This window comes from Homarus americanus, unplaced genomic scaffold (assembly GCF_018991925.1).
Source record: "Homarus americanus isolate GMGI-L3 unplaced genomic scaffold, GMGI_Hamer_2.0 scaffold57726, whole genome shotgun sequence".
NCBI classification, from domain to species: domain Eukaryota; kingdom Metazoa; phylum Arthropoda; class Malacostraca; order Decapoda; family Nephropidae; genus Homarus; species Homarus americanus.
Genome location: NW_024753612.1, coordinates 261,091 through 286,225, shown reverse-complemented (window position 1 = coordinate 286,225; position 25,135 = coordinate 261,091). Strand labels below are relative to the sequence as shown.

Sequence of the window (25,135 nt, the reverse complement as noted above, 5' to 3'; positions counted from 1 at the left end):
GAGGAAGAAGAGGAGATGAATAAAAATTAGAAGAAGAAGGAAGAGGAGATAAAGAAAAAAGATTTGAAGGAGAAGGGGGAGAAGAGAAGGAAGAGGAGGAGAAGGATGAAGAAGATAAGGAATAAGAGTTGAACGGGGACGAGAATAATTAACTATAAATATATAAAAACAAAAGTCATTTGCTTTAGATACTTTAGTAATTTGCTACATACTTTTTAAATATAATCTCTGATAATGTAAATAAGAATATAATATTAAAAATAGTATATAATATTTTAGTTGTTATAAGTGACGAATGGTAAGTACGTGTGTGTGCGTGCATGCGAGTGGGTGTAAACTCTACGGATCTTTGTTGCCGTATTTCATCACTTCTTATTACGACTGGCAGTAGTAAGAAAAGCTAAAAGTATAAAAATTAAAAGAATTAATAAAGGACAATAAAAAAAAAAGAAGAAAATGGACAAAAACGGAAAATAGACAGAGAGGCGATAGGACAAGTCATTTTAACTGTCTAAAATAAGGGAAATAATCTTTCTGTGATACCGTCTCTTTGCTGTTATATACATGGACAGGTGTAGACAGGTTTATTATTAATTATATATAGAGAAATAATTGCACGCGTTAATAACCATGAATCACCCGTTAACAACTATAAATCACTCGTTAATAACCATGAATCACCCGTTAACCATGAATCACTCGTTAACAACCATAAATCACTCGTTAATAACCATGATTCACTCGTTAATAACCATAAATCACCCGTTAACAACCATGATTCACTCGTTAATAACCATGACTCACCCGTTAACAACCATAAATCACCCGTTAACCATAAATCACTCGTTAATAACCATAAATCACTCGTTAACAACCATAAATCACCCGTTAACCATAAATCACTCGTTAATAATCATAAATCACCCGTTAACAACCATAAATCATCCTTTTTCACTCGTTAATAACCGCCGTCGCCGTTAACAACTCGTTCTCGTTAACAACCATAAATCACCCGTTAACAACCATGAATCACTCGTTAACAACCACACATGACGTATTGGATATTATAGAAACGTCATCATAACATAACATATAACATAACGTGTAACACAACATAACAGAACATATATAACATTATATAACATAACATATAACACAACATAACATATAACATTACATAACATAACATATAACATAACACAACATACCACATAACATAACACAACATACCACCACATAACATATAACACAACATAACACATTATACATAACACATAACATTAACGGGGGGGGATGGTGTCTCCTGAGTAAACAAAATACATAGTTTTAATTCTTTATTTAGACTTTTATTTTTTTTTACATGTATTACCTTAATTAATTGACTATTGTTATGTTATCTTACCTGTATAGCGATATAGGCATTAGATGTACTGTGTAATATATTAAACATAATTCGATATCGTGGTAGCAAAGATAACATTATCCTCCGTTTACGACACACACACACACACACACACACACACACCGGAAGGAGAGAGAGAGAGAGAGAGAGAGAGAGAGAGAGAGAGAGAGAGCATCCCTAGTCGCGCCTGGTACGTCACTCCTCTTCCTTCACCCTTCGTTCACTTGTGCCAATTTGCTGGTCATTACAACTCTTTGATAACCTCGAGTCTTCAGCTGATGTGTTGATGCCACTCAAATATTTAAACGATTGTAACTTATCTTTCTTGTGTGTGTTGGACCGTCTCTCTCTCTCTCTCTCTCTCTCTCTCTCTCTCTCTCTCTCTCTCTCTCTCTCTCTCTCTCGTCTTGACTTATGCCACCAATGTGTGTATTGTGTATTAAGCCTATGTATATTTATGTAATGTATATTGAACCTACATATGTACTGTATATGTATTAAGCCTCCGTATGTATTGCGTGGAGATCTGTCTAGTGATCAAATGACTACGGAACGAACCTAGAACGTATCGTACACTGGACTGATACATAGATAGATAGATAGACAGATAGATAGATCCTCGGAGGTAACATGTGGGTTTGTTTGTATTTGTAAACACACACACACACACACACACACACACACACACACACTTACGGATGGATAGATTTTAGAAAGAGAGAGTTTGTTGGGAGCGAGAGTGTAGTCACGCAGATGATGTGGTAATTGGTGGGCAGTCTGACCCACCGCCACCACTGAGAGAGAGAGAGAGAGAGAGAGAGAGAGAGAGAGAGAGAGAGAGAGAGAGAGAGAGAGAGAGAGAGTTCGATCTTTGCTTGGGGACTCTGCCATATAACTGTCTGTCTGTCTATAGTGAGTAATACAACTTTAGCTGGAAGAAAGATAAACCAAATTACTGTATAAATTTATAGTCTTATCATTTTTTCAATAATTGTTAAATATTTTCTTACCTGTATTAAAATAATTTCTTGATAAACGTTTCAGGTTATCCAATGTGTGTCGGGGGGGAAGGGTGGACACGTTGATAATGTTAATACTTGATGGTCGAGGCTGAGGGCTTATGGAGTAGTAGTATAATGAGGGATGATTAGCTTCATTATAAGAGGCATCAGGTGATCACGCCATACTCCTTATTACGCTCTGAGTGTTAGGTTAATGTCTCTCTCTCTCTCTCTCTCTCTCTCTCTCTCTCTCTCTCTCTCTCTCTCTCTCTCTCTCTCTCTCTCTCTCTCTCTCTCTCCGCTGTGGCTTGCTATATATAATGACTTATTCTGTGTAAAGGAAGATAAATAGACCTTAAGTAGCAAAAACTTGACAAATTGCTGGTTTTAAGATTCTGGGAAGTACTGGGTTAGGTTAGGTTAGGTTAGGTACCATCAGAATAAGATGTTTATCACGCATTAAATAGCATTCATAAAATATTTGAAGATTATGAATTATTATAAATGATTATTTTTTAATATTGAGAGTTATAAATCATGATGTAGGTGGGAGCCAGACCTTGCCAGCCAGGAGTTGTGAAATAATGCAACTAAATATTGTAAAAATATAGGATATTGAACCTTGTGAACCTGTTATCCGTGTTAGTCTGGTCTGGTTGTTACTTAATTATGTATTTAGGTGAGACGATAAGAAAATATTTGAAGCTTTGTGGAAACTTGCGACAAATTTTTGGGAAAAGTATTAATGAATGAGAAGATTTATTTTTAGGTATCTTAGCCTTAAAACTTCACCTTTACGCTTGCTTGTGTTGAGGAAGAGGCTAACCTAACCTAACCAACCCTAGCCAAATCTAACCTACGCAAGCCTAATCAAACCTACCCAAGCCTAGCCTAAATTACCGAAGCCTAGCCTAAATTACCCTACCCAAACCTAACAACCTACCCTACCCAAACCTAACAACCTACCCTATGCTACCCTACTCTACTCTAACCTAACCTAACCTAGCCAAACCATACCTACCCCACTCTACAAACCTACCCTACCCAAGCCTAGCCTAACCTAACCTAACCTAACCTAAGTACAACAATGTGATACAAAATAATTTAAACTTGTATTAATCAGGATTCATGGGACAGTAAGTCAAATAATACGCGCCATACAGGATACATACATGTAACTCTGTATTTTACGATGGTGCCAAACTGAACCTCTCTAAACTTACAGATAATAGAATGTTTATAATGGCCATATCTGATAACATAATGTTTATAATGGCCATATCTGATAACATAATGTTTATAATGGCCATATCTGATGTTAGAATGCTATTAATGGCCATATCTGGTAATATAACTCGTAGTATGTTGTAAAGAAATGTAGTTATATAGAAAGATGGCGGCCCCTGTTTTTCTTCATTGAGGTTATGTAAGGTTAAGAGTAATTGGCGCGTTCCGCCTTTGCATTTTTTAAGAAGAAACTGAATGAAGAACCTGTCTTTAGTTATAACTTCTATAGTACAAGGTCTTAACTATATGATGTGTCTTAACGAAGGTATTTAAGAAATCTGGGTTTTTTTTTTATTAACTTAAAACAAATTGAAGTTCCTTAAACCAGTCACAAACCAGTTAGTCTTGTACCAGAAATATTAATAAATTTCACGAGGTTTACACAGTAGTGGAGGTGACAGGAAGAGAAGGAGGGGGGTGAGGGAGAGGAAGGGGGAAGGTGAGGGGTGGGGGAGGGGGGAGAAGGGTGAGGAATGAGGGAGGAGGATAAGGAAGCGGGTGAAGGTGTGGAATGAGGGAGAAGGAGGAAGGGGAAGAAGGTAGGGGGAAGAAGAGATTAAGAAGAACCTCGAGAACCCTCCAGCTGTCAGGAACAGGTGACCTTCTTCCCCTTCACGTTTGAGGTCGACCCCACCTAAGGTCACCCTCGGTCGGCCCCTTGTGTCCTCCTCTTCTTCCTCCTTCTCCTCCTCTCCATCCCCTCCTCCTCTTCTTCCTCCTTCTCCTCCTCTCCATCCCCTCCTCCTCCTCCTCCTCCTCCTCATCCCTTTCTCCTCCTCTCCTCCCCTCCCTCTCCTCCCCCCCTCCTCCTCCTCCTCTCCTCCTCCATCCCTTTCTCCTCCTCTCCTCCCCTCCTCCTCCCCCTCCTCCTCCCCCCTCCTCCTCCTCCATCCCCTCCTCCATCCCCTCCTCCCTCCTCCTCTCCTCCTCCTCCTCCCATCCCTCCCTTCCTCCCCTCCCTCCATCCCTCCTCCTCCTTCCCCTCCTCCTCCTCTCCTCCCCCTCTCCTCCTCCCTCCATCCCCCCCTCCTCCTCCCCTCCATCCCCCCCTCCTCCCTCCTCCATCCCCCCCTCCCTCTCCATCCCCCCTCTCCCCTCCTCCATCCCCCCTCCTCCCTCCCTCCATCCCCTTCTCCTCCCTCTCTCCCCTCCTTCTCCCCCCTCCCTCCATCCCCCCCTCCCCTCCCTCTCCCTCCCCTCCCTCCTCCTCCCTCCCTCCCCTCTGTCAGGTGTCACTAGTGAGAGAGAAAACCTCGCTTCCCACAACTTCTTCCTCCCCTTGTCCCTCCTCTTTTATTCCATCTTCTCCCTCCTCCTGTTTTTACCCCCTACTCTTCTTCCTTTCTTGCTACCTCCTTCTCTTGCTATTCCTCCTCCTCTTTTGCCCTCCCCCCTCCTCTTCTTGCTGTTACCTTATTTTCCTCCTCCTGCTTTTCCTCTTCTTTTCTTCTCCAACTTATCGACTTCCTCCTCCTCCTCCATCTTGGTTTTCCTCATCCCCTCCTCCTCACCACCTACCCTTTACCTTTCCTCTTCTTCCTCCCTTTCCTCTTCTTCCTCCCTTCCCTCTTCTTCCTCCCTTTCCTCTTCTTCCTCCCTTTCCTCCTCTTCCTCCTGCTGCTCCAACATCTCTATTTTTTTCCTCATTATTGATCCCATCACGACCATTATTATTTGATCGTTAACCCACTTATTATCACCTCTCTCTCTCTCTCTCTCTCTCTCTCTCTCTCTCTCTCTCTCTCTCTCTCTCTCTCCTCTCTCTCTCTCTCTCTCTCTCTCTCTCTCTCTCTCTCTCTCCTCTTTCTCTCTCTCTGAGAGCTTTGTTCATCCATCCGTTTTATCCATCCATCCATCCATCTGTTTATTCATCCATCGTAAAACACTTGAACCTTACTTTACAAAACAGAGACCAGGTCCTCTTCCAACTTATCCTCTGCGAGTCATATAATCTAATAATCCCTGTTGTTATTTGGGGAATTATTTAATCTGATAATCCACCTTATTACCGCCAAGTGTTTAAGGATGATTGGGTTAATTAATTATAGGGATTGGAAATTAATTTATGTTTTGTTGTGTGGTGGGAGTGGATGGGCCCTGTCACTGTCCAGGCCAATGAGATTAATTTACTTAACTGTGTTTTTATTAGTGTGATTTGGTTAGGTTAGGTTTTAGTGTGTTTATGCAATGACATTAACCCTGTCTCCCCCCCCCTCCCTGCAGTGTTTGGAATAGGGTGTGTATGTGTGTGTGTGTGTGTGTGTGTGTGTGTGTGTGTGTATGTGTATGTGTGTGTGTGTGTGTGCGTGTGTGTGTGTGTGTGTGTGTGTGTGTAAGTCTTCAACACCTACGTGCAATTAGGCCTTTTACCTGTACTCATTCACGTAAGGGAGAGTTAGAACGATGAAACAAAACCTGACCACCAAAAACTCTGTGTAGATATATGGTCATCACCAGGTAAGAGTCAAAATCAGGTAAAAAAAAAAAAGCTTCATTACCTTATTTTTTTGGTGCTAAGTGAAGGTAGAGTAATGTTGACGTTAATATTGGATGTTAATTTGGTATTTTCTCGTAAGTTATCTGGATATTACGACATTATTTACGAGGAATGATTATTGGTACGACCCTTTGTGTATGTGCACTCTGGGTCGTTTTGGATGTTTTTGTTGACATGATTTGTTACCATGACAACCTTGACTGTGGAGGACCATGACTTGACTCCTGCTGGCGACGCTGACGGGGGGGGGAATAGGGAGGGAGAGACGGATGGGGAGGAGATGGGTTAGATGGAAAGAATAGGGGAAGATAGGAGGGAAATAATGGGTAGGAAGGTATTTATGGGGTGGAATGGGGGAGAATGGTAGACAGGAAAGGGAAAGAATGATGGCGAAAAGAGGTAGAGAATCATAAGAGAGAAGGATAGAATGGTGGAAGGAGATAAGGGAGAATGATTGGGGAGGAGGGGGAGAGAGAGAGAGAGAGCAGGGAGTGAGAAGAGGAAAGAGATGGGTGGAGAGAAAGGGAGAGATAGATGAAGATAAAGGGAGGAGACGAGAAGGAGAAATATAGATAGGGAATGAGAAGAAGAGATTGAGACTTATCCTACACACACCACTACTACACCACGTGAGTTCCTCCTAACACCATCTGAGGGAACTACTACACCACGTGAGTTCCTCCTAACACCATCTGAGGGAACTACTACACCACGTGAGTTCCTCCTAACACCATCTGGGAGGGAGTTACTACACCACGCCAGGCCCCTCATAACACCATCTGAGGGAACTACTACACCACGTGAGGCCCCTCATAACACCATCTGGGAGGGAGTTACTACACTACGAGTTTGCTGTTCAACACCTACATTAATCTGTATGTTCACTGTATGTTCTTACCTTTCTCTAATGAAGGCTTGTGTTAAACCACCAATGTATGTAATAAGTCATTTATGTCCAATGTATATTTTCAGCCTTCGGGCTGCAGGAATTTTCAATAAACCGTTAATTATTATTATTATTATTATTATTACACACACACACACACACACACACACACACACACACACACACACACACACACACACACACACCTCTCTCACTCATAACCCTGCACTCCCTCACCTCTCCTCTCACTTTTAACACACTCTCCTCCCTACTCTCTCTCTCTCTCTCTCTCTCTCTCTCTCTCTCTCTCTCTCTCTCTCTCTCTCTCTCTCTCTCTCTCTCTCTCTCTCTCTCTCATAATTAATGGAGGAGTAATGGGTTGATTATATAATTATCCCCTCTACTACTACCTCCTGTTCTCTCCCCCTCTTCTCCTCCCCTTCTTTCTCCTTCCCTCCCTTTCTCCTCTTCTCTCTCCCCATATCCCCTCTCTTTCTCCTCCGCTCCTCCCCCCCCCGATTAAATGTTATCAAGCGTTAGTCCAATTTGCTGATCTGCTGTTTCCGCTCTGCTGCCGTGGGTGTGTTCTCTCTCTCTCTCTCTCTCTCTCTCTCGTGACGGAGATGAACAAAGTTTGAGAGGGAGAAAGTGCACGCTAATTTCTCTCGCTTCATTTTTATCCGTCGCCTGTGCATCCGTCCATCCGTGTCCTTATATCCGTCCGTGACCGTCCGTTGGGTTCTTTAGGTCTCTTCCTCCTCCTCCTCCTCTCCCTCTTCATCCTCCTCAAAAATTAAGACACCTCATCGCCGCTTATCTTAGTAGGCAAAATAACACGTGAAGGTAATGTCTATAGTCAAAGACATTATTTTTTTTCTCAATCCTTTATCATAAGTCTTAAGTAATGACATAAAATTTTTTCATTGTTGGCCAAATTTTCAAAAACTAGAGATTTTAAAATTGTCACCTTTTCAGAAATTAGTATACATCTATTAACACAGGTATATAGGTTTTTATTCACTGTTGGTTTTTTTTACCTTTGGAAGTATATTACAAGTGATTAAACACTAACCTAACCTAACCTAACCTAAGCCACTGATGGTATTGATGTCTCTACAGTATAGCTGGGGAAGTGTTTTTGGAACTTTAGTAAATAAACACCTTGTATAGATTTGTTTTTGTCTTTTTTCTCTCGTTCTTTTACCTTATCTGTCATTGAGTTTCGTTTTCTTATTCTGTCTTTTAATTTCTCTTGATTTATATCTCGATTCTATCGTATTTCTCTTTCATTGATTTTGTCTTAATTTTCTCTTTTTCGTTTATTTAGGTCTTCTCTTCTCTTCTAGTCACCTCCTTTAACTGTATCCGCACAGACACTTATAAAAAGTTAATCTAAGTGTTAAGTTGCGTCATTGAGCATACCGCAACACTTTTGTTTCGGGATTAGCCCACCAGGGCGCAGGTCAATGACCCGTGGGGGCGAAAGTATAATAATAATAATAATAATAATAATTATAATAATAATAATAATAATAATAATTAATAAAACAATAAAACAAATTTAATAAAAGTATAATAGTAATAATAATAATAAAGAACAATAAATAAATAAACAAATTAAAAAAAGATAAATAGTGAGAAACGATATATGTATATTGTGTTGTCACAGTAAGAGAAACAATTGAGACCCTGCAATTGTATGTAAATGAGGCAGAAAGTCAGATCAGCAACCCGGGACTTGGTTACAATTTTCGTGATGCCATATAGCAGCAGGGTCTACCATTAGACAACACATTATGCTTCCAATATCTTCCCAGGCGGTAGTACCTCCCTGTTTGATAGCTGCCTACTACCTACTACCAATTAAGTTAGAATAAATTTAATATGTGTAGGTTTAATTATGAATGTTAATTTGTTTGTTATTATCCTGATTGATGTTAATGTTTATTGTTTTATTTATTGTATTATCCAGATGTATGTTTGTTTATTATTGTTGTTGTTATTCTGGTATGTTAATGTGTTTATTGCTTTACTTAATTTTGTTTGTGATTTTTATTTATTTGTTGGTTATTGATGGAGTTATTGTGTAGTGTTTTATACATGTTAATATGGGTTTAATTAGTGGTTTTGTTTTTGTTTTAATAGTGGTGTTCGTATTTGTATATTTGTACGTGTGTGGTTCATGCTTGGTGTTGCCTTTGTTGTTATTAATGGGGGAAGTCTGATTAGTAGGCGGATCAGTGAAGATGAGGAGACAGATGAGATTAAGGTTTAAGCAGCGTTGTAGTGATGCCTGTGACGGGGTGAGGTATGTGTCATGTATCCTGTATGGTATGATGATGGTTGTGTGAATGACCAGGAGACATACAGCTTTAATGGTACAGTTAAGGCCACCTCGTCCTCAAGCTTCAACACCGAGAAACATTGTAGTTGTAGAGAAAGAAACAAATCTTCTGGTTATTTTTAATACTGGGTTGGAAAACATTTCACAAGTTCGGCATCAAGCGTCCAGCTCAGCTATCACCATTTTGGATTGGGCTTCCGACAGACAGGGCGTAAAATCGGGCGTTGAGAGAGGATGTTCTCGCTCCCAATTTTTCCCCCCGCTGATGGAGGGGGACTGTGAGAGGGAGGGAGCGCGGGGCTGCCGATGTCATTTCTTTTTAGGTATATTTTTTCCTCTCCAGTCTCCCGAGTTTCTGTAATATTTTAAAATGAGAATCATGACAAATTGTGAACCGTACGTGATTTGGCTTAAGTTTTGGGGATGCATGTGGGAGCGTGGGCCGCGCTCTGGTAATTACGGTGGAGTGTGGTGGTAACCATTTTGAATGGGCCATGGATGTAAACAAACTGGAAAGTTAAAAATATGCTCGGTCCAGGGCCCAGGTGGCCCCTCCTCTCTCATTGTGTAAGGCTCTCGTAGCGCCCCGCCCCCCTGGCCCACTCGTGTGTGAGGGAGAGGGGGAGAGGGACGCTCTCCCGTCTATGTGCCGCCCTGTGCGTTCGTGCATATATATGTGTGTGTGTGTGTATGTGCGTGCGTGTCTGTTGGTTGGTGTGCGCACGCACGAAGCTGTAGGTGCTGCCGCTGCCTGCCTATGCGTGTGTCATGTATGGACGTGTGTGTATAGTGGATGGTTGCTCTCATGCAGGTGGTATGGTCGCCTGCTATGGTGGCAGCTGGCTGGGGGTTGGCTTTGTTGTGTGCGGCCGCGGGTGGTGTATGCGTTCACCCGTGAGTAGTGGCTGATGTGTATGGCTGTGTATATATCTGTGTCGGGTGTGTTGTTACACATATAAGAAGTGTGTACACATCCGCCTTGTTTATGCATGAGTGACTTGTATATATGTGATTGGTGTTTGCGTGTGTTCCAGGAGTGATTGTATATATACGAGGGGTGTATGTTTGTTTCAATACAAATCCGACCAGAGTGTGTGTGTGTGCACTGATAAGTATATAGTTCAGTTCTGTATCAACACGCGAACACATGATTACCTATTCTCCCTGTGGGCGTGTGTGTACACTGTAGGCGTGGGTTAGACTTGTCTACAGTGAGTGTAGGCGTGGGTTAGACTTGTGTACAGTGAGTGTAGGCGTGGGTTAGACTTGTCTACAGTGAGTGTAGGCGTGGGTTAGACTTGTCTACAGTGAGTGTAGGCGTGGGTTAGACTTGTCTACAGTGAGTGTAGGCGTGGGTTAGACTTGTCTACAGTGAGTGTAGGCGTGGGTTAGACTTGTCTACAGTGAGTGTAGGCGTGGGTTAGACTTGTCTACAGTGAGTGTAGGCGTGGGTTAGACTTGTTTACAGTGAGTGTAGGCGTGGGTTAGACTTGTGTACAGTGAGTGTAGGCGTGGGTTAGACTTGTCTACAGTGAATATACAGTTGCGCCCCGTGTGTGTGTTAGAAGGTAAAGAATTCACCCCTTCATGCACGAGACTTTGCTTCAGGTCACATTGATATTAATATTGAAATTTATTTGAGTAAGTTAAAATAACTATATATATTTTCATAAGACTTATCTCTCTCTCTCACACACACACACACACACACACACACACACACACACACACACACACACACACGCACACGTAGTCACCGTTTTTTCTTGTCTTTTACTAAGAATATTATCTTTTTGATATCAGCTGAGAGGCTCTTGGTCTTTGCTTTTATACGACGTTGCATATAAAACTTAAACTCTAATGCCTTTTTCATGTACACAAGTTTCATAAAAGCGTTTGGTGTATTATGAAGGAATGTGATGTGCAAGACAACTGTGTTTAGCGTAATACTTTTATATTAGTTTATTTCCCCGCCGCTGTGTAAGATGGTTTCTGCACGGTGTAGTTGTGTGTGTTTGTTTGAGCTGCTTCATGTCTTTGTTTTAGGGTTTTGATTTAGATGGTTTATCGAGTATTATTCAGTATGGTTTAGTTTTTATATCGTGAAATTGTCAAAAGTAAAAGAGAAGTGAAAATATTTTTATATATAGGGTTTGTTGTGTGTCAGGGGTTATTTGACACACACACACACACACACACACACACACACACACACACACACACACACACACACACACACACATTCCTGCCACGTACAAGCTCTTTCTGCACACACCCACACATAAACGTACACTCGCCCCCCCTCCTACTCATCCCACACATACGCACAAAAATATCCACACTGATGTCACTCAGTTTTAACTTGTAAATTTTGTACGTTTTGATAAATAAAAATACAACACAACATTTCACACGACTAAATGGCATCTTGATTCCAATTTAAGTAATTAGCATTATCCATTAAACAATGTTTTCTATGATGTCTTGTATATGTGTGTATTGTATCAGTCTCATTTACAGTCATTTACACGTTTTTTTATGTAAATACCAAACATTCTTCACCTTTACTTTTATATGTAAATGCATAAATTCCATAGACGTGTATTATGTAGAGGCTTGATATTTTCACTTACACAATTTATGTAAGTGTAAAACAGGTTAATTTACACCTGAGTATTAACTTGTGATAAGACACATTGATTTTTAGTTAATGGTGCGTCAGGAAGTTGTTAGTGGTACTGTATTGAGGTTATGGCGCTCGTCTGTATGGTGTAGTACAGTGCGCCATTATTGTTGTTGTTTTTATTATTATCATTGTTGTTATTAGTATTTTTATTATTTATTTTTCATTATTTGTACTCCAATATATCCAAGTATTTTGTATAGTATTTTTTCTTGGTAATAAAGTTGTAGTTATATACTGTATACGTTAGTTACGCACTCACAGGTCTTCGTAATTTCGTAATGATTTTCGTAGATGTTGTTCCTAAGTTCTTTGACACAATTCTGATTTATTTATTTTATTTATTTTTTGTGTTTAGATATTCTTAAATTTTCTTTACACTCTTTATTTCAGGGTTACATAATTTTGAACCTGTATATAACATTTTAAAGGATTTCTCATTGACTCGTCGTATTGTGTATCTCTAAATCAGGGTAATATAATGTTTGAGATATTTATGAATATTTAGGGTTTTAAGGTTATTTTAGGGATTGAAAAGATTTTAAAGGTTCATAATATTTTAGGTAATAGGGATTTATTTTTGGGATTCTTAATATTTTCGATGTTTATTATTATTTATTTTTACAGAAGGTTGTATTTTCGTCTGCATTTTGGTTACAGAGATATGTAATAATATTTTAGGAATTTTGTTGTAATTTGTGATAAATTTCGTTGTTCATCTTTAAAGGTATTGTAGTAATTTGTAATATTTTAAGGGTATCGTAATTTTTAGGTATTGTAGTCTCGATTTCTGGGTAGTTATAAAATTTTTAGGTTAATATTTTAGGTAATTTGAGTGTCTTCTTAGGATTGGTATTTTAGAAGTCTTGATATTTTAGGGGTAACCTTAAATAGCTTAGGTAATGTTGATAAATAGCCCTAATATATTTAGTTAATATTGCGCTATTAGATCCTAGTAACCTTAACATTTTTAGGTAATGTTGCTATTTTAGGTGATTTTTATAGCCTACTTTAGGTAACTTTAATATTTTAGGTAATATTTTTGGTTGGCCTTGGATATTTTAGGTAATTGTGGATATTTTATTAATTTTGGGTATTTTAAGTATTTGTGGATATTTTAGGGCGTAGATATTTAGGTATTTGTGGATATTTTAGGTATTGTGGATATTTTAGGTATTGTGGATATTTTAGGTAATTATGGATATTTTAGGAACCTGTAATTGTGGGTATCTAGGTAATTATGGATATTTTAGGTAATTATATATATTTTAGGTAATTTGAATATTTTTAGTAATCGATATATTTTAAGTATTGGCCAGTATATATTCAATCAAAGTATTTATGGTAATATTGGAAATAATTTTAGGTATTGCCGAGATTCGTAATATTTCACTTGTTGCAAATATTCCGATATTGTAAACCGTATATAATATTTTATGTATTTTTGGGAATTTATAATATTTTAGGTATTGAAAATTTTTAAAGTATATTACTCATGGGGACTCATTTTAAGTAATTAACCAATTTTAAGTATTTCTCTTATTAGGGATTCTTGATAATTTTAAGTAATTTAAGCCTTTGTAATAGTTTGGGTGTTGATAATTATTTTAGGTACTTTTTAGGTATCCCATATATGTACCTTTTTAGGTATCTTTGTTTTGTTTACTGTCCAGGTTATATTGATTTAAATATGTACATCATTGTCGTATATGACTTTCTTTGTTATGTCTTTGTTGATCGTATTTGTTGTCCTTATTTATTTAAAGGTTCAGATAATCTATGTCTTTAAATTTATAGTTGTAATGGTTTAATGTATTTGTTTAAAAGGTTACCTAAAATTGTGTGATTTTAGGTAGATCCACTTAAAATTTAGGTTAGTGTAGGTTAGGTTAGGTTAGGTTTTGTTCAGTTTTACTTGGGTATTTTTTCTTTTAAGTTATAAAATAAAAGTGAATTTGACTTACGACTTATGAGAGAAGAGAAGAGAGACATATATCAAGATAACAGATAACGATTTTATACCCTTGATAACTTAACTAATAACCCGGATATTAAGAATCATGATAACTTTTTTAAGATAACGTTCATACATTGTTTCTCTAAGGGGGTCAAGTTATAGCTCAGTGAAACCTCCATATAACGGACTTTCTCGCCATATAATCCATTAGATGAGGATTTCACATCTAATGTACCCTCGATATAACGGACTTTCATCTCTACAGTTCGTTAGATGGAAGTTTCACATCTAATGTACCCTCGATATAATGGACTTTCATCTCTACAGTTCGTTAGATGGAAGTTTCACATCTAATGTACCCTCGATATAACGGACTTTCATCTCTACAGTTCGTTAGATGGAAGTTTCACATCTAATGTACCCTCGATATAATGGACTTTCATCTCTACATTTCGTTAGATGGAAGTTTCACATCTAATGTACCCTCGATATAACGGACTTTCATCTCTACAGTTCGTTAGATGGAAGTTTCACATCTAATGAACCCTCGATAAAACGGACTTTCCTCTCCATATAGTCTTTTAAATAGTGGTTTCATGTAGTTTATGGGTTTACACATATGTTAACTTAAGCTGTACATAAAGGTATTAAAAAGTATTACGCTAACGTTGGTAACCCGAACAAAAGCTTTGATATGGTGTATCTTTTCAAAGTTTACGAAAGTTTTCAGTTGAATGTATGTGTTTAAAATTAACTTTGTTGCCTTTTGTTTATTATTTTGTGATTTAATATGGCTGTTGTTGTTATTTTTACTATAATTATTGTTGTTGGTGTTATTATTGTTATTTCTGTTGATATTTTACTATTATTATTATTATTATTATTGTTTTTCTGTTTATTATTATTATTATTATTATTATTATTATTATTATTATTATTATTATCATCATCATTATTATTATTATTATTATTATTATTAGATACTTGCATTACTCGGTAGGATAATCCCCCTCCCTCCCTCCCTCCCTCATTATACACCATATTATGCCTAATGATAATGTGATACCTCCAAATACGTTTTTATGTTGAGGATATTAGTAAGTGCCGACACATCATACTGGATAATGATGTACAATATTATCTAACTCGCAGGTGTGTTTTACTATGTTTTACTAATGGGATTTAAACACCTGTAGTCTCACCTGTATTATAACACCTGTAGTTTACTCTATTATAACATCTGTAGTTCACCTGTATTATAACACCTGTAGTTAACCTGTATTGTAACACCTGTAGTTCACCTGTATTATAGCACCTGTAGTTTACCTGTATTATACAACCTATAGTTCACCTGTAATTTAGCACTTGTAGTTCAACTGTATTATAACACCTGTAGTTCACCTGTATTATATCACCTATAGTTCACCTGTATTGTAACACCTGTAGTTCACCTGTATTATAACACCTGTAGTTCACCTGTATTATAACAACTGTATCGTAACACCTGTAGTATAATTCACAGCTGTTTCAAAGTTATGGTATATATGCCGTCTCCGTATTTAGTGGTAATTAAGATATATTGACAATATTTCTTACAGGTAGAACAGGTAAAGGTGTGACTCTTAATTACGTGTCATAAAAGAGTCAATAAAACTCTGAGGACAGTTACATGTGAAGTGACGAAGGTGTTTAATGGGTGTTGTCATATACGCTCGTTAGGTTCATACATTCGTTGGGTCATACGCTCGTTGGCTTACACACACGTCTTCTCACACACTCATCGTCTTATACACTTATCGCCCACACATACACACCCCCTCCCCCCACACACACACACACTCACAAACACACACACCGACTTAAGAGTTTTTGACGTCACGTAAAACCATGTCCAAAAATAGTGACAACAAAAACTACAGCCAGACTCCTTGACAGTATCGTGTTATCCCAAATATTTATGGATTACACCAACTGGTTATGTATTATATAAACTTGGTGTTGACGTATAGCAAACACTCATTGTATTATGTATTATGACGAGTATGTTATATCAGATGTCATTGTATTAAAATAATTCATCTCATCGTATTAAAAACAGGGACCAAGTACTACAGGTATAGACAACATTAATATTCACAGGTAAATAGAAGTATATTAAATCGTCATAGTTTGAGTATCAAATGTTAACGCAGGTATTAAGTTAATTATTGGTTGTTAAAAATGTGTAATATAATTTATTGTATGATTCTGTATTGTTAGATATATATATGTTAAGTGAAGTATGACAGTGTTTTGGTGAATGTTAATGTGTTATTTGAATCTTGGTAACCAGATATTAATTCATGTGTGGGATTTATCTAGTGAATTTTACCATTGGAGGGAATTGGAGTCTGTTCCTTAGAGATTTCAGTAGTATCCCTTCAAAACTGTGGAGATGTTACAGTTTTCCTTGAGTCAATTGTTTACTTTGAGTGGACAGCTGAGGCAAGCAATCCCCTGGCGGTAGCATAACTTTACTCTGATAGTCTTTTGTTTTCCAGAGTCTTTAGTGAGTTTCTATACACAGATGAGCATAGCATAAGTCCCTTGCCCCTCTGGAAAGGAAGTTTCTTATTGGTGTTATGATTACTTGGTCAAAATTAGAATCATTGGTGCTAATATTGTAATATTTTGTTTCCCCACTTGATAACACCACTATCCACGTAAAATCCTACTGATTTAAGATTAGAGTTCAAGGTCAGGTGTTAAATGTTGAAAGTCAGTAGCCATATAGCGCATTTTTCCCACGCATAGGTCCGGAAGGCGCAAATTAATGGTTTAAATGGGGAGCTTATATCTAGTTGTTATTCTCTTGTAAGGCAATAATCTGTACTGTATCCTGTTGTCTGGTGGCACTACTACATAATACAGTACTCTAAGCTCCTGCAAGGCACACGACATCTCTGACCATTGTTTGCCCAATCATCTCTCGGAGGTTGAGTGGCTGCCGGTTCTGGTAAGTTATTCCCTTCCTCCACAATACACATATCTAGGAGCTGTTACCCTTCACCTTGATCTGTACACGTTTGTGGATCAACTTAAACTGTGACCTTCGTTATGGTGCTGTGTTGGGTCAGTGTCAGGTATGTCTCTTCACGAGGTCTTGTTACCATCGTGTAGTGGCTTCAGTGTGTGTGCTAACAACAGTAATATAACAACAATAATAATAATAATAATAATAATAATAATAATAATAATAATAATACAACTACAACAACAAAGCTAATACTATAACGATAATAATAATAATAATAATAATAATAATAATGAAAACACTAATTCCAGCTTCGTTGAATGATAGGAGGAAGTGGATTCTGTCCGTGTATTGGATGTGCCCCTGAGCTGTAAGTTCCTCATAGATCTCATGGCTCTTCTTGTCTCATTGACCTCATAACTGTGATAGGTCTCATCATTACACTCACTCAACCTGTGTTTGCTGGGATAAGGGCTTCCTGACACCTCACCCCACTAGAACGTGAACAATCTCTCTCTCTCTCTCTCTCTCTCTCTCTCTCTCTGTGTGTGTGTGTACTAGGGAGTGTAGGCGGCATCATCCTCTGTGTACCGGAGAGTATGGGCGACAACACACTCTGTGTACCGGACAGTATGGGCGGCAACACACTCTGTGTACCGGAGAGTATGGGCGGCAACGCGCTCTGTGTACCGGGGAGTGTGGGCGGCAGTACTCTGTTTACTGGGTAGTGTGGGCGGCAACACCCTCTGTGTACCAGAGAGTGTGGGCGGCAGTACTCTGTGTACTGGGTAGTGTGGGCGGCAACACCCTCTGTGTCCTTGGGAGTGTGGGCAGCAGTACTCTGTATGCCTGGGTGGTGTGGTGACAACACCCTCTGTGTACCAGAGAGTGTGGGCAGCAGTATGTGCTGGGTGTGAGGTGTGGGCGGCAACTTGCCCTCTGTGTACAGAGAGTGTGGGCGGCAATGCTCTGTATGGGTAGTGTGGGCAGCAAGCTTTACCCTCCTGTGTACCAGAGAGTGTGTGAACTGGCACAGTACTCTGTATACTGGAGTAGTGTGGGCGGCAGCACCCTCTGTGTACCAGAGTGTGGGCAGCAGTACTCTGTGCTGGGTGGTGTGGGCGCTCTGTGCCCTTAGAATGTGGGCCTTGGTCTCTGTGTACTGGGTAATGTGGGCAGCACCCTCTATGTCATGGGAGTGTGGGCGGCAGTACTCTGTGTGTACTGGGTAGTGCAGCAGCAGCACCCTCCTGTGCCCCATGGGGAGTGGGCAGTACTCTGTGTGCTAAGTGTGGGCAGCAACACCCTCTATGTCCTTGTTAGTGTGGGCGGCAGTACTCTGTGTGTGTGTGGGCGGCAGTACTCACCTGTGTACTGGGTAGTGTGGGCAGCAATACCCTCTGTGTGTCCTTGTGGTGTGGGCAGCAACATCCTCTGTGCCAGGTGTGGGCAGCAGTGCTCTGTGGGTAGTGTGGGCGGCAGCATCCTCTGTGTACCGGAAGTGTGGGCGGCAGTACTCTGTGTACTGGGTAGTGTGGGCGGCAACATCCTCTGTGTGCCGGAGTGTGGGGCAGGTACTCTGTGTACTGGGTAGTGTGGGCGGCAAAACCCTCTGTGTACCGGAGAGTGTGGGCGGCAGTACTCTGTGTAATGGGTAGTGTGGGCGGCAGTACTCTGTGTCCTTGTTAGTGTGGCGGCAGTACTCTGTGTACTGGGTAGTGTGGGCGGCAGTACTCTGTGTCCTTGTTAGTGTGGGCGGCAGTACTCTGTGTACTGGTAGTGTGGGCGGCAAAACCCTCTGTGTACCGGAGAGTGTGGGCGGCAGTAATCTGTGTACTGGGGGATGTGGGCGGCAACACCCTCTGTGTACCGGAGAGTGTAGACTGACTGAGTTTTAATCGCATGTACAAAGTTAGTAAACATCGAGATAGTATTAGATGGCAACCTGGTGTGTGTGTGTGTGTGTGTGTGTGTGTGTGTGTGTGTGTGTGTGTGTGTGTGTGTGTGAGCTTATTATACTGTTGAGCAACTTTTAAGGTGACTGAAATATAATTATATTTTGTCATTGTTTGATGTAGTTAGTTAGTGAAGAAGGTAAAGGGAATATTTTTTTCTTCCTCTGGTATACATAACATAACATAGACGAGAAGGATATTGTTCATGTTTTGTTTTATAGGATATGGTATAATATTTATTTATATGATTTGTTCCTAATTATCTCAAGTAGATGTAATAGTTTAGGAATGACACTTCATTTATACCTTAATCGGTGTGGTCATTATGCATTGGTCAGTTGACTTCATGAAACTATTTGAAAGTGTTGATGTATCGTCTTCCAATTTGAGATACAACCCTGAGTTAGATGGGTTACTTAGTGAACTGTACCTGGGTGTAAAATATAGTGCCATAAGAGTATATTTATATTAGGGTTAGGTGATTAGATATGCAAATTAAGTAGGTAACTTTATGGAAGTACAGCGGGTGAAGGAAGTACAGTGGGGGTCAGGGAATACAGTGGGGGTCAGGGAATACAGTGGGGATCAGGGAATACAGTAGGAGTCAGGGAATACAAAAGGGTAGGGGGGATGAGGGAGTAAGCTGCCTCACATGACATGCCAGAGTGTCTTCCATTCAATTGACACATGAAGCTGAGGTTAAGAGCCTCCAGTCTGTATATATTGTGCTCCTGTTACAGCTGTAAGAAGATAACATGTACCCAATACAGTGAGGTAATTTTGTGTGTGTATTGTCATTTTGTATTAAGGGGTCTGGCGGCCAAAACCTTCAGCATTCAATTCTTGTTCCAGGATGCCTCAGTTTTGTGTCAGTTGTCTATCAGTTAATTTAAGCAGTGGATGAGCATTTGGCTGTACAGTTTATGAAGGAAATGTGGTCGAGTATCGTTCCCAGCCATATTGCCTCTGTGGAGTTCATAGTGGGGTGGTTGGAAGTGGTCATGGTGGTGTGGTTAGGGGTGAAGGTCATAGTGGGGTGGTTAGAGGTGAAGGTCACAGTGGGGTCGTTAGGGGTGAAGGTCAATGGTCATAGTGGGGTGGTTAGGGGTGAAGGTCATAGTGGGGTGGTTAGGGGTGAAGGTCATAGTGGGGTGGTTAGGGGTGAAGGTCATAGTGAGGGGTTAGAGGTGAAGGTCATAGTGGGGTGGTTAGGGGTAAAGGTCATAGTGGGGTGGTTAGGGGTGAAGGTCATAGTGGGGGAGTGGTTGGAGGTGAAGGTAATAGTGGGCTGGTGTACTTAATGAAGCACAACTCACCTGCCCCCGAGGAGAGACGATCATTCCACCTGTTGCTTCTCTACTTAGAAAAGAACTTGGAGTGGCGTTGAGAAATTTTTCCTTCTCCTAAACTGTATTCGTTATTTGTTAAGTAATACAATTTTTATTTTTTATTATTGTACAGTACAAAAAAAAATTCCTTCCTTTGATGTACAAAAGGATGAGAAGCGGTGTTTCGTAGCGGCAGAAAAGTGGTGTAGTGGATGTTTTTTCAGACAGTTAATGTGAGGTGAGTGTCAGGCTGTACTTTGTTGTTGCTGTTTTATTACTGTGTGTGTGTGTGTGTGTGTGTGTGTGTGTGTGTGTGTGTGTGTGTGTGTGTGTGTTATCGTAACTAACTGTACCTCCTGTTTAACCTGCATTAGATAGTTATAGTTGTGTACAACATAGTGGTCAGGCTATTCTATTTACAACCTGAAATAATTAAAACTTCCCCCCGTTAACTCTGTAGGAGAGGGCGAAGTCCTTGATCAACAGCAGCTGAATCTTGGAACATAAATAAACACAAAGCTTGTTATTCCCTGTAAGGTGGTGGGGGGGTGGACAACACCACACAGGTAAGAGGTTGTAGAGACGCTGGGGCAGGTAAGTACACACTGGGGGAGGGAGGGGTTATCTTTGGTTTATCTGTGGATTATTGTTGAAAATAGATTAAATTGAGATGAGTTTTGGGGTCGACAGTATAGGGAGTCTCCTCTGGCAGTTGACGGAGGTGCAGCTGTGCATGTCCTTTACCCTTGTCTCGAGAGCCCCCTGTGTTCCTGAAGGCTATGTTTGTACCGCTTTTCGATATTTGACAGCTTTGCATTCCCCCCTCTCCCCCCTCCCCCTCCCGACTTAAATCCTAAGACTTTTACATGTCCCCGTCACCCATGTATGACAGCTTGGCCGGATGACTTTGCATGTCCGTATCGTCTGTGTATGACAGCTGTATACCTCTCACATGTCCCCTCACGTGTCCCCCCCTCACCTTGACTGGCAGCTGTACTAGACGACGTGTGTGCCCGTCATCACATCTCACGGTGGCAGTAGTTGTGTCCGTTCGAAGTCAATATCACACCAGCTTTGCACGTCCTCCCACACACGTCGCCATGGCTTATCTGTTCCCCTCCTCCCTCGTCCCCCTTCACCCGTCTCTGTCCCTGTAAACAAAGCCTTTTTCTCCTCCTTACTCCACATTGTCTTCTCTTTCATTAGGTCTTGGTGTGTACTGCCCCCTGTCACTTTCCTCTACCATCGAGTACCCGAAATTAATGCCATATTTTTTTGAGTTTGTATTATGGTGAAATGATATTAAGTTTGTGTTGTGTTGTTAATGTGACCTTTTGGGGATAGTTAGTTTATTTAATTTCTTCTCGTTAATTCAGGTATGTTGAATATAATACATTAGAATATACCGCCATATTGTCTCTGTGTTTTACGAATAATTCACTCGCTTGGTTGTCCCTTTTTGTTGGAGTAAATTAAGAATGTTTACAGCTGGTTGCCCACAGTTGATGTTAACATGAGGCAGTATTGATGTAATTTCCACTTTTATACGGTGGTCAGAGGGTGGCGGTGGATCATAGTCGGCCGGGCTGAGTATTTTGACGAATAAAGTTTACCTGGTTGACAATTAGCGTGTCAGTGGTCGTTGAACAAGGGCGTTGTGGGATTAACGAGTGTTGATTCTCCGCAGTCCGAGTAATGACGCAAGGGATGTATCGTTCGTTCACCAGGTAATTGGGTTTTATCAATGGACGGAGAAAATGTTGCGGTCATCACTAGGTATATATGTACTGTATGTGTGTATGTATGTATGTATGTGTGTGTGTGTGTGTGTGTGTGTGTGTGTGTGTGTGTGTGATTTATTGTTGTATTTGTTTTTATTAGTATTTAGTCGTGTTTGTATGTTTTGTTTTGTCTGTTGTTGCTTTTTGTGTGTGGCTATTGTTGCTGAATGACCCGTCCATCATTTAGAGTGAGTCATGAATACTGGTGTGTGTGTGTGTGTGTGTGTGTGTGTGTGTGTGTGTGTGTGATAAAAACTGGACACTGATGGTATTTGTATATGTATGTATGTATGTATGTATGTATGAATGTAAATATATATTGAATGGAGACTGGTTACTGTGCTTATTTTAGAGACATTTACCTTATACGGTTATCTCCTCCCTCCTCCCCTCCTCCTCCCTCCCTCCTCCCCTCCCACGCACCTGCACCACAAAGGCCTTTTCATTAAATACTCTTGAATCATTTGATTTCCTGACGGTAAATCTTCCCGAATGAACTGCACCATCCTGAAATGACTAACAGTAGCAGCCATCACTAACTATGTAAACTACGTCGCTTAAGTTCATTATTCAGTGAAGGTGTGTAATTTGGGTTAGGTTAGGTTAGGTTAGGTTAGGTTAGGTTAGGTTAGGTTAGGTTAGGTGAGACAGATTGCGGGAATATATTAGACTATAAAATCCACTGGGATTGAGATATTAGAAGCAGAATGGTGAGAGAGGGAAAGCGTATGGTAGGAGAGGAAGAGAAAGTGAGAGGGAGAGAGAGTGTGTGTGTGTAGAATAGGAGAGGAAGAGAAAGTGAGGGAGAGTATGATAGGAGAGGGAGAACATGCAGAGAGAAAGAAGAGAGCTTATAATAGGAGAAGAGAAAGTGTATAATAGAGGGAGAGACAGACCGTATGATTAGAAGAGAGAAAGCGCATGTTAGAGAGAGAGAGAGAGAGAGAGAGAGAGAGAGAGAGAGAGAATTACTCCTGTTACAGTTAGAAGCGCTGTCTTAATCAATGAAGCTTTTAATGCAATCAATCTTTTTCAGCGGATGTATTGTAAAGTGGCCGCTAATTATAACACTGATGCATTACATATAAAAAAGCCTGGATACTTATGTAAATTTATTTCGACGTAAATTTGGACGATACATTTATTATTATTATTAACACGGACGAGCGAACAGTAGTTTTGCCTTACGGTGCTACCTTCCTTCACCAGACGAACTCTCTGGCCATACTGTTTTATATGGTACGGGTGATCGTGTGATAATGAGTAATGAGTAATGTGTGTGTGTGTGTGTGTGTGTGTGTGTGTGTGTGTGTGTGTGTGTGTGTGTGTGTGTGTTTCACCCTTCAAGCTGTGAGGATAAACACTAGACAGATGACCTGAACCCCTGACGAAGGCTTGTTAGAAAGAATAGGTTTAAAAGTGAAGCTGAGGTGGAAGAAGACCTGCCACGTGAAATTGAGGTTTGAAAAGGATCTGCCACGTGAAACTGAGGTGGAAGGAGGACCGCCACGTGGAACTAGGGTGGAATGAGGACTACCACGTGAAATTGAGGTTTGGAGATGATCTGCTACGTGAAACTGAAGGGGAAGAGGACCTACCACGTGAAATTGAGGTTTGAAGAGGACCTGCCACATGAAACTGAAGGGGAAGAGGACCTGCCACGTGAAATTGAGGTTTGAAGAGGACCTGCCACATGAAACTGAAGGGGAAGAGGACCTGCCACGTGAAATTGAGGTTTGAAGAGGACATGCCACATGAAACTGAAGGGGAACAGGACCTGCCACGTAAAATTGAGGTTTGAAGAGGACCTGCCACATGAAACTGAAGGGGAACAGGACCTGCCACGTGAAATTGAAGGGGAACAGGACCTGCCACGTGAAATTGGGGTTTAAAGAGGACCTGCCACGTGAAACTGAGGTGGAATAGAACCTACACAGCTATATTCAGACCTACTGAGGAAAAGTTCATCCATGTTCAGACTTACTACGAGAAATTTCCTGTTTAATGTGACCTTTTCAATGGATTCGGAAACACAATAAGACCGCAGAAAAAAAAAACGAGTAGTAAACTAATCTACAGAGAAATAATTAATTATAATGAAAACTTATACTGGATTAATTAGTGTATGCAAACCTATACTAGGGAAAAATGGGTTATAATGACTTGATAGGTTAAATTAATGTATCTAAGATTTGTCCTAGGGGGGAAAAGAAGGTTCTAAATAAGACCTACGTAAGAGAGGGAAAACATGTATCAAACACCTGTCGTAGGAAAGACTACTCCTGAAAAAATATCTTATCTGGTGTATGACTCAAACTTAACACTGAGATAACTAAAGTGAATGACGAACTAGGATATATGGGAATTAGTAAAGTGAATCCAAAACAATAACAAAAAATCGAAAAAAAAAGTCATAGATATCTGTTGAAGAGGTGAAGTATACTATTATGGGGAAGTGAAGTATATTCGGTGAAGTATATTCGTGATGGATACACACTATACTCGCTCAGGAAAACAATCGTATATATTCTCCTCGGAAAAACAGGAAATCTAAATCGACATTGTTTTACGCTATAGTGAGTGAGTGAGATAGTTAGCAAGCAAGGGTGTGTGTGTGTGTGTGTGTGTGGTGGTCAAGCCGTGGCCAGCTTGGTGGACATAACCTACCCCCCACATCGCTCACTACTATTTTACTGCTTTTGTTATACCTGCCCGCTAAAGCTTCTACCTAAGCCTTTATTATAGCTCAGGTGTTAGGGCAGTAAAGCTCTCATTACTTTAAGCTTAGCGCGCCAGTCACCAGCTGTTGCAACTCTCACAGTCTCCGTCTCTTGAGCTTCGCGTCTCTATCTCGTGGTATACTGTATATCCTGGGTTTATTTGAACTGGCCCACAATTAACTTGTTTTTAAACGTCGGTAGGAAACAGTGCGGCTTTTGATGTGGTGTTTGTGACTCCGGAGCTCCACTTGTTTAAAATACCAGTGCTAACACTAGGTTGG

The 25,135-nt window shown here is 40.3% G+C and overlaps 1 protein-coding gene across 1 annotated transcript in view; it reads left to right on the top strand.

Moving 5' to 3' along the window:
* Nucleotides 1-25,135, top strand: part of LOC121855399 (Fanconi anemia group J protein homolog) — a 279,612-nt gene that overhangs the window by 878 nt on the left and 253,599 nt on the right. The window lies entirely within an intron of this gene.